This window comes from Arachis stenosperma, chromosome 7, assembly GCF_014773155.1.
Source record: "Arachis stenosperma cultivar V10309 chromosome 7, arast.V10309.gnm1.PFL2, whole genome shotgun sequence".
Classification (NCBI taxonomy): domain Eukaryota; kingdom Viridiplantae; phylum Streptophyta; class Magnoliopsida; order Fabales; family Fabaceae; genus Arachis; species Arachis stenosperma.
In genome coordinates this window covers 45,038,362-45,048,610 of record NC_080383.1, presented here as the reverse complement: position 1 = coordinate 45,048,610, position 10,249 = coordinate 45,038,362, and the positions used below count along the sequence as shown (strand labels likewise).

General features: G+C 40.9%; 1 non-coding gene across 1 annotated transcript; it reads right to left on the bottom strand.

Moving 5' to 3' along the window:
- Window positions 1–4,988: 4,988 nt before the first annotated feature.
- Window positions 4,989–5,096, bottom strand: LOC130943105 (small nucleolar RNA R71). Its single transcript, XR_009071639.1, has one exon. It is a non-coding gene; the product is annotated as a small nucleolar RNA R71 (small nucleolar RNA).
- Window positions 5,097–10,249: the final 5,153 nt, after the last annotated feature.

Here is a 10,249-nt window from a genome sequence, read left to right as displayed (position 1 = left end):
TTTCATGAACCATAAATTCAAAAGACATATGCACTGTTCAAGCATACATTCAGAAAACAAAAGTATTGCCACCACATCAAAATAATTAATCTGTTATAAAATTTAAAATTCATGCAATTCTTCTCTTTTTCAATTAAGAACATTTTTCGATGGATTCATAGGACATTCATAACTTTAAGGCATAGACACTAAGACACTAATGATCATAAGACACAAACATAGATAAACATAAGCATGAAAATTCGAAAAACAGGAAAATAAGGAACAAGGAGATTAAAGAACGGGTTCACCTTAGTGATGGCGGCTTGTTCTTCCTCTTGAAGATCTTATGGAGTGCTTGAGCTCCTCAATGTCTCTTCCTTGCCTTTGTTGCTCCTCTCTCATGATTCTTTGATCTTCTCTAATTTCATGGAAGAGGATGGAATGTTCTTGGTGCTCCACCCTTAGTTGTCCCATGTTGGAACTCAATTCTCCAAGGGAGGTGTTGATTTTCTCCCAATAGTTTTGTGGAGGAAAGTGCCTCCCTTGAGGCATTGATGAGCGGATAATTTATACGCTTTTTGGCATTGTTTTTAGTATATTTTTAGTATGTTTTAGTTAGTTTTTATTATATTTTTATTAGTTTTTAGTTAAAATTCACTTTTCTGGACTTTACTATGAGTTTGTGTGTTTTTCTGTGATTTCAGGTATTTTCTGGCTGAAATTGAGGGACCTGAGCAAAAATCTGATTCAGAGACTGAAAAGGACTGCAGATGCTGTTGGATTCTGACCTCCCTGCACTCGAAGTGGATTTTCTGGAGCTACAGAAGCCCAATTGGCACGCTCTCAACGGCGTTGGAAAGTAAACAACCTGGGCTTTCCAGCAATGTATAATAGTCCATACTTTGCCCGAGATTTGATGGCCCAAACTGGCGTTCTAAATCAGCTCAAAACTGCCCGGCGTTAAACGCCGGAACTGGCACAAGAATGGGAGTTAAACGCCCAAACTGGCACAAAAGCTGGCGTTTAACTCCCAGAAAAGTCTCTACACATGAAAGCTTCAATGCTCAGCCCAAGCACACACCAAGTGGGCCCGGAAGTGGATTTTTCTGTCATTTACTCATTTCTGTAAACCCTAGGCTACTAGTTCTCTACAAATAGGACCTTTTGCTATTGTATTTCACATCTTTTGATCTTTGGATCTTTTGATCATTGATGAGCGGATAATTTGTACGCTTTTTGGCATTGTTTTTGGTGTGTTTTTAGTATGATCTAGTTAGTTTTTATTATATTTTTATTAGTTTTTAGTTAAAATTCACTTTTCTGGACTTTACTATGAATTTGTGTGTTTTTCTGTGATTTCAGGTATTTTCTGGCTGAAATTGAGGGACCTGAGCAAAAATCTGATTCAGAGACTGAAAAGGACTGCAGATGCTGTTGGATTCTGACCTCCCTGCACTCGAAGTGGATTTTCTGGAGCTACAGAAGCCCAATTGGCGCGCTCTCAACGGCGTTGGAAAGTAGACATCCTGGGCTTTCCAGCAATATATGATAGTCCATACTTTGCCCAGGATTTGATGGCCCAAACCGGCGTTCAAAGTCACCTCAAGAAATTCCAGCGTTAAATGCCGGAACTGGCACCTAAATGGGAGTTAAACGCCCAAACTGGCACCAAAGCTGGCGTTTAACTCCAAGAGGAGTCTCTACACGAAAATGCTTCATTTCTCAGCCCAAGCACACACCAAGTGGGCCCGGAAGTGGATTTTTATGTCATTTACTCATCTTTTGTACACCTTAGGCTACTAGTTTTCTATAAGTAGGACCTTTTACTATTGTATTTGACATCTTGGTAGCTATCTTTGAGTTTTATGCTATCTTAGATCATTGGGAGGCTGGCCTCACGGCCATGCCTAGACCTTGTTCTTATGTATTTTCAACGGTGGAGTTTCTACACACCATAGATTAAGGTGTGGAGCTCTGCTGTACCTCGAGTATTAATGCAATTACTATTGTTCTTCTATTCAATTCCGCTTGTTCTTTGTCCAAGATATCACTTGTTCTTCAACTTGATGAATGTGATGATCCGTGACACTCGTCATCATTCTCACTCATGAACAAGGTGACTGACAACCACTCTTGTTCTACAAGCATATGAGGCTTAGTGAATATCTCTTGGATTCCTGATAACACGATGCATGGTTGATCGCCTGACAAACGAGCCAGCCATTCTGTGAGATCAGAGTCTTCGTGGTATAGGCGAGAACTGATGGCGGCATTCAAGAGAATCCGGAAGGTCTAACCTTGTATGTGGTATTCTGAGTAGGATTCAATGATTGAATGACTGTGACGTGCTTCAAACTCCTAGCAGGCGGGGCGTTAGTGACAGACGCAAAAGGATCGATGGATTTTATTCCGGCCTGACCGAGAACCGACAGCTGATTAGCCATATGCTGTGACAGAGCATGGGAACATTTTCACTGAGAGGATGGGAGGTAGCCACTGACAACGGTGAAACCCTACATGAGCTTGCCATGGAAAGGAGTAAGAAGGATTGGATGAAGACAGTAGGAAAGCAGAGAGACGGAAGGGAAGGCATCTTCATTCGCTTATCTGAAGCTCTCACCAATGATATACATAAGTATCTCTATCTTTATCTCTATGCTTTATTCGTTTATCACTATACCCATTTGAGTCTGCCTGACTGAGATTTACAAGGTGACCATAGCTTGCTTCATAGCAACAATCTCCGTGGGATCGACCCTTACTCGCGTAAGGTTTATTACTTGGACGACCCAGTGCACTTGCTGGTTAGTTGTGCGAAGTTGTGTTTATGCCATGGTATTGAGCACCAAGTCTTTGGAGCCATTACCGGGGATTGTTTTGTGTATTAAAAAGTAGTGATCACAATTTCGTGCACCAAGTTTTTGGCACCGTTGCCGGGGAATTAAATGTCCTAACTACAGTTTCGCATTTGTTCCCTGCAATAACAGTGCCAAGTTTTGATCCGGCAACAGCACCAAGTTTTTGGCGCCGTTGCCGGGGATTGTTTGTGTATGGACAACTGACGGTTCATCTTGTTGCTTAGATTAGGTATTTTTTTTTCTTCAGAGTTCTTAAAAATGAATTCTAGTGTTTCATGATGATCTGTTGAAATCTGGCTGGCTGAAAAGCCATGTCTAATCTTATTGGACCGAGGTTTCAACTGATCATCACAATAGCTTGTTGATCTCTATCAATCTTGCTATTGGAACAATGATCTGCTAAGGCTTGGCTGGCCATTGGCCATGTCTAGTGTTTTGGACCGAAGCTTTCTTTGAAAGCTTGGCTGGCTGTGAAGCCATGTCTAATTCCTGGACCGGAGTCTTAGACTAGCATTACAATGATTCCTGGAAATTCAAATTGAGAATTCTGAAACCTTTATTTTCTATTTTCATAATTTTCGAAAAAAGCACAAAAAATTTAGAAAATCATAAAAACCAAAAATATTTCTTGTTTGAGTCTAGTGTTTAATTTTAAGTTTGGTGTCTTGCATGCCTTGTTTATTTGATCTTGGTTCTATTTTCAAGTCAATAGTACAGGGAACTGAAGATTCAGAACATGCAGCAGAGGAATTACACAGAAAAAGCTGGGCGTTCAAAACGCCCAGTGAAGAAGGACAGACTGGCGTTTAAACGCCAGCCAGGGTACCTGGTTGGGCGTTTAACGCCCAAAGAGGTAGCATTTTGGGCGTTAAACGCCAGAATGGATACCATTCTGGGCGTTTAACGCCAGGATGGCACTAAGGGGAAGATTTTGTTTTTCAAATCAATTTTTTTTCAAGTTTTCAAAGTTTTTCAAAATCAAATCTTTTTCAAATCATATATTTTCAATCAAATGTTTTCAAAATCAATTTCTTTCCTTTTTCAAAGATACTTACTAACAATTAATGATTTGATTGAACATCTCAGAGTTTGTTACCTTTTCTGTTGAGAAAGGTTTAAATGTTTGAATCATATCTTTTCTTGTTAGGCAAGTCATTAATTTTTAAAATCAAATCTTTTTAAAAATTGTTTTCAAATCATATCTTTTAAAATTGTTTTCAAATCAAATCTTTTCAATCATATCTTCTTAACCACATCTTTTTCAAAATAGTTTTCAATCAAATCTTTTTGATTTCTAATTTCAAAATCTTTTTCAAAAAAATCACTTGATTTCTTTCCCACTTTTATTTTCGAAAATCAATTAAGTGTTTTTCAAAATGTTTTCAAAATCTTTTTAATTGAATTTTCGAAAATCTTCTTCCTCTCTTCCCACATCCTTCTATTTATGGAGTATAACTCCTTCTTAATGCACAATTCGAACTCTATCTAATCAAGTTCGAATTCTTCTACCTCCTTCTTCTATTTTTCTTTTCCTCTGACACCTCAAGGAATCTCTATACTGTGACATAGAGGACTCCACATTTTTTTTGTTCTCTTCTCTTTCATATGAGCAGGAGCAGAGACAAAGGCATTCTTGTTGAAGCTGACCCTGAACCTGAAAGAACCTTGAAGCGAAAGCTAAGAGAAGCTAAGGCACAACTCTCTGTTGAGGACCTGACCGAATTCTTCAAAGAAGAAGAATCCATGGCAACCGAAAACAACAACAATGCCAACAATGCAAGGAAGGTGCTGGGTGACTTTACTGCACCTACTCCCGACTTCTATGGGAGAAGCATCTCTATCCCTGCCATTGGAGCAAACAACTTTGAGCTTAAGCCTCAGTTAGTTTCTCTAATGCAACAGAATTGCAAGTTCCATGGACTTCCAATGGAAGATCCTCATCAGTTTTTAGCTGAGTTCTTGCAAATCTGTGACACAGTCAAGACTAATGGGGTTGACCCTGAGGTCTACAAACTGATGCTATTCCCTTTTGCTGTAAGAGACAGAGCTAGAATATGGTTGAACTCACAACCTAAAGATAGCCTGGACTCTTGGGAAAAGCTAGTCAATGCCTTCTTGGCAAAATTCTTTCCACCTCAGAAATGGAGTAAGCTTAGAGTGGAAGTTCAAACCTTCAGACAGAAGGATGGTGAGTCCCTCTATGAAGCTTGGGAAAGATACAAACAATTAATCAGAAAATGTCCCTCAGACATGCTTTCTGAATGGAGCATCATAGGTATTTTCTATGATGGTCTCTCTGAACTATCCAAGATGTCTTTGGATAGCTCTGCTGGAGGATCTCTTCATCTGAAGAAGACGCCTACAGAAGCTCAAGAGCTCATTGAAATGGTTGCAAATAAACCAATTCATGTACACTTCTGAAAGGAATCCTGTGAACAATGGGACAAGTCAGAAGAAAGGAGTTCTTGAGATTGATACTCTGAACGCCATTTTGGCTCAGAACAAAATATTGACTCAACAAGTCAATATGATTTCTCAAAGTCTGTCTGGAATGCAAAATGCACCAAGCAGTACTAAGGATGCTTCATCTGAAGAAGAAGCTTATGATCCTGAGAACCCTTCAATGGAAGAGGTGAATTACCTAGGAGAACCCTATGGAAACACCTATAATTCTTCATGGAGAAATCACCCAAATTTCTCATGGAAGAATCAAGAGAGACCTCAACAAGGTTTCAACAATAATGGTGGAAGAAACAGGTTTAGCAATGGCAAACCTTTTCCATCATCTTCTCAGCAACAGACAGAGAATTCTAAGCAGAACCCCTCTGACTTAGCAACCATGATCTCTGATCTAATCAAAACCACTCAAAGTTTCATGACTGAAACAAGATCCTCTATTAGGAATTTGGAGGCACAAGTGGGACAGCTGAGCAAGAAAGTTACTGAACTCCCTCCAAATACTCTTCCAAGCAATACAGAAGAAAATCCAAAAGGAGAGTGCAAAGCCATAACCATGGCCGAATCTGGAGAGGAAAGAGAGGAAGTGGACGCCACTGAGGAAGACCTCAATGGGCGTGCACCAACCTCCAATGAGTTCCCTAATGAGGAACCATGGGAATCTGAGGCTCAAAATGAGACCATAGAGATTCCATTGGACTTACTTCTGCCTTTCATGAGCTCTGATGAGTATTCTTCCTCTGAAGAGGATGAGTATGTCACTGAAGAGCAAGTTGCTAAATACCTTGGAGCAATCATGAAGCTAAATGACAAGTTATTTGGAAATGAGACTTGGGAGAATGAACCTCCTTTGCTCACCAAAGAACTGGATGACTTGTCTAGGCAGAGATTACCTCAAAAGAAACAAGATCCTGGGAAGTTTTCAATACCTTGTACCATAGGCACCATGACCTTCAAGAAGGCTCTGTGTGACTTAGGGTCAAGTGTAAACCTCATGCCTCTCTCTGTAATGGAGAAGCTAGGGATCTTTGAGGTACAAGCTGCAAGAATCTCACTAGAGATGGCAGACAACTCAAGAAAACAAGCTCATGGGCTTGTAGAGAATGTTTTGGTGAAAGTTGAAGACAATTACATCCCTACTGATTTCATAGTCCTAGAGACTGGGAAGTGCATGGATGAATCCATCATCCTTGGCAGACCCTTCCTAGCCACAGCAAAGGCTGTGATTGATGTTGATGGAGGTGAACTGATCATTCAAGTGAATGAAGAATCCTTTGTGTTTAAGGCTCAAGGATATCCCTCTGTCACAATGGAGAGGAAGCATGAAGAGCTTCTCTCAAATCAGAGTCAAACAGAGCCCCCACAGTCAAACTCTAAGTTTGGTGTTGGGAGGCCACAACCAAACTCTAAGTTTGGTGTTGAACCCCCACATTCAAACTCTAAGTTTGGTGTTGGGAGGTTCCAACTTTGCTCTGAGTATCTGTGAGGCTCCATGAGAGCCCTCTGTCAAGCTACTGACATTAAAGAAGCGCTTGTTGGGAGGCAACCCAATGATTATATTCTATATATTTTCTTTTTTTATTTTATGTCTTTTGTAGGTTGATGATCATGAGAAGTCACAAAATCCATTGAAAAAGCAAAAACAAAATGAAAAACAGGAAGAAAAACAGCACACCCTGGAGGAAGAACTCACTGGCGTTTAAACGCCAATAAGGCTAGCAGTTGGGCGTTTAACGCCCAGTCTGGCACCATTCTGGGCGTTTAACGCCAGAAAGGGGCACCAGACTGGCGTTAAACGCCAGAAAAGGGCAAGAACCTGGCGTTAAACGCCAGGAATGGGCACCAGCCCGGCGTTTAACGCCAGAAATGGCTCAAAACGTGATTTTTGATGCCATTTGGTGCAGGGATGACTTTTCCTTGACACCACAGGATCTGTGGACCCCACAGGATCCCCACCAACCCCACCACTCTCTCTCTCTTCTTCACCCATTCACCAATCACCTCAATACCTCTTCCCCAAAAACCCTTCACCTATCAACTCCCATCTTTCTCTTCACCACTCACATCCATCCTTCATAAAACCCCACCAACCTCACCCTTCAAATTCAAACCACTTTCCCTTCCAAACCCACCCATAATGGCCGAACCCCATCTCCCCCCTCTCCTATAAATACCCTTCTTCACACCTTCATTTTCACACAACCTAAACACCACTTCTCCCCCCCTTGGCCGAATCCATAAGCCACTCCCTTCTTCCCCATTTCTTCTTCTTCTACTCTCTTCTTTCTTCTTTTGCTCGAGGACGAGCAAAGCTTTTAAGTTTGGTGTGGTAAAAGCGTTGCTTTTTCGTTTTTCCATAACCATTTATGGCATCCAAGGCCGGAGAAACCTCTAGAAAGAGGAAAGGGAACGCAAAAGCTTCCACCTCCGAGTCATGGGAGATGGATGGATTCATCTCAAGGGTGCATCAAGACCACTTCTATGAAGTTGTGGCCTTGAAGAAGGTGATCCCCGAGGTCCCCTTTTCACTCAAAAAGGGTGAATATCCGGAGATCCGCCATGAGATCCGAAGAAGAGGTTGGGAAGTGCTTACCAACCCCATTCAACAAGTCGGAATCTTGATGGTTCAAGAGTTCTATGCCAATGCATGGATCACCAAGAACCATGATCAAAGTGTGAACCCGGATCCCAAGAATTATCTTACTATGGTTCGGGGGAAATACTTGGATTTTAGTCCGGAAAATGTAAGGTTGGCATTCAACTTGCCCATGATGCAAGGAGATGAACATCCTTACACTAGAAGGGTCAACTTTGATCAAAGGTTGGACCAAGTCCTCACAGTCATATGTGAAGAGGGCGCACAATGGAAGAGAGATTCAAGAGGGAAGCCGGTTCAATTGAGAAGGCATGACCTCAAGCCCATGGCTAGAGGATGGTTGGAGTTTATTCAACGCTCAATCATTCCCACTAGCAACCGGTCCGAAGTTACTCTAGACCGGGCCATCATGATTCATAGCATCATGATTGGAGAAGAAGTGGAAGTTCATGAGGTCATAGCTCAAGAACTCTACAAGGTGGCGGACAAGTCTTCCACCTTGGCAAGGTTAGCCTTTCCTCATCTCATTTGTCACCTCTGTTATTCAGTTGGAGTTGACATAGAAGGAGATACCCCCATTGATGAGGACAAGCCCATCACCAAGAAAAGGATGGAGCAAACAAGAGACCCCTCTCATCATGAGATCCCTGAGATACCTCAAGGGATGCACTTTCCTCCACAAGACTATTGGGAGCAACTAAACACCTCCCTAGGAGAATTGAGTTCCAACATGGGACAACTAAGGGTGGAGCACCAAGAACACTCCATTCTCCTTCAAGAAATTAGAGAAGATCAAAGAATCATGAGAGAGGAGCAACAAAGACAAGGAAGAGACATTGAGGAACTCAAGCACTCCATAAGGCCTTCAAGAGGAAGAACAAGCCGCCATCACTAAGGTGGACCCGTTCTTTAATCTCCTTGTTCTTTATTTTCTTGTTTTTCAAAATTTTCATGCTTATGTTATCCATGTTTGTGTCTTATGATCATTAGTGTCTTAGTGTCTATGCCTTAAAGTTATGAATGTCCTATGAATCCATCACCTTTCTTAAGAATTGTTCTTAATTGAAAAAGAAAAAGAATTGCATGAATTTTGAATTTTATAACAGTTTAATTATTTTGATGTGGTGGCAACACCTTTGTTCTCTGAATGTATGCTTGAACAGTGCATATGTCTTTTGAATTTGTGGTTCATGAATGTTGGCTCTTGAAAGAATGATGAAAAAGGAGACATGTTACTGAGGATCTGAAAAATCATAAAAATGATTCTTGAAGCAAGAAAAAGCAGTGAATACAAAAAAAAAGAAGAAGGAAGCAAGCGAAAAAAAAAACCGAAAAAAAAGAGAAAAAGAAAGAAAAAGAAAGAAATAAAATTGTGATCCAAGGCAATAAGAGTGTGCTTAAGAACCCTGGACACCTCTAATTGGAGACTTTAGCAAAGCTGAGTCACAATCTGAAAAGGTTCACCCAATTATGTGTCTGTGGCATGTATGTATCCGGTGGTAATACTGGAAGACAGAGTGCTTTGGGCCACAGCCAAGACTCAATAAGTAGCTGTGTTCAAGAATCATCATACTTAACTAGGAGAATCAATAACACTATCTGGATTCTGAGTTCCTAAAGAAGCCAATCATTCTGAACTCTAAAGGATAAAGTGAGATGCCAAAACTATTCAGAGGCAAAAAGCTAAAAGCCCCGCTCATCTAATTAATACTGATCTTCATAGATGTTTTTGGAGTTTATTGCATATTCTCTTTTTTTATCTTATTTGATCTTCAGTTGCTTGGGGACAAGCAACAATTTAAGTTTGGTGTTGTGATGAGCGGATAATTTGTACGCTTTTTGGCATTGTTTTTGGTGTGTTTTTAGTATGATCTAGTTAGTTTTTATTATATTTTTATTAGTTTTTAGTTAAAATTCACTTTTCTGGACTTTACTATGAGTTTGTGTGTTTTTCTGTGATTTCAGGTATTTTCTGGCTGAAATTGAGGGATCTGAGCAAAAATCTGATCCAGAGACTCAAAAGGACTGCAGATGCTGTTGGATTCTGACCTCCCTGCACTCGAAGTGGATTTTCTGGAGCTACAGAAGCCCAATTGGCGCGCTCTCAACGGAGTTGGAAAGTAGACATCCTGGGCTTTCCAGCAATATATGATAGTCCATACTTTGCCCAGGATTTGATGGCCCAAACCGGCGTTCAAAGTCACCTCAAGAAATTCCAGCGTTAAACGCCGGAACTGGCACCTAAATGGGAGTTAAACGCCCAAACTGGCACCAAAGTTGGCGTTTAACTCCAAGAGGAGTCTCTACACGAAAATGCTTCATTTCTCAGCCCAAGCACACACCAAGTGGGCCCGGA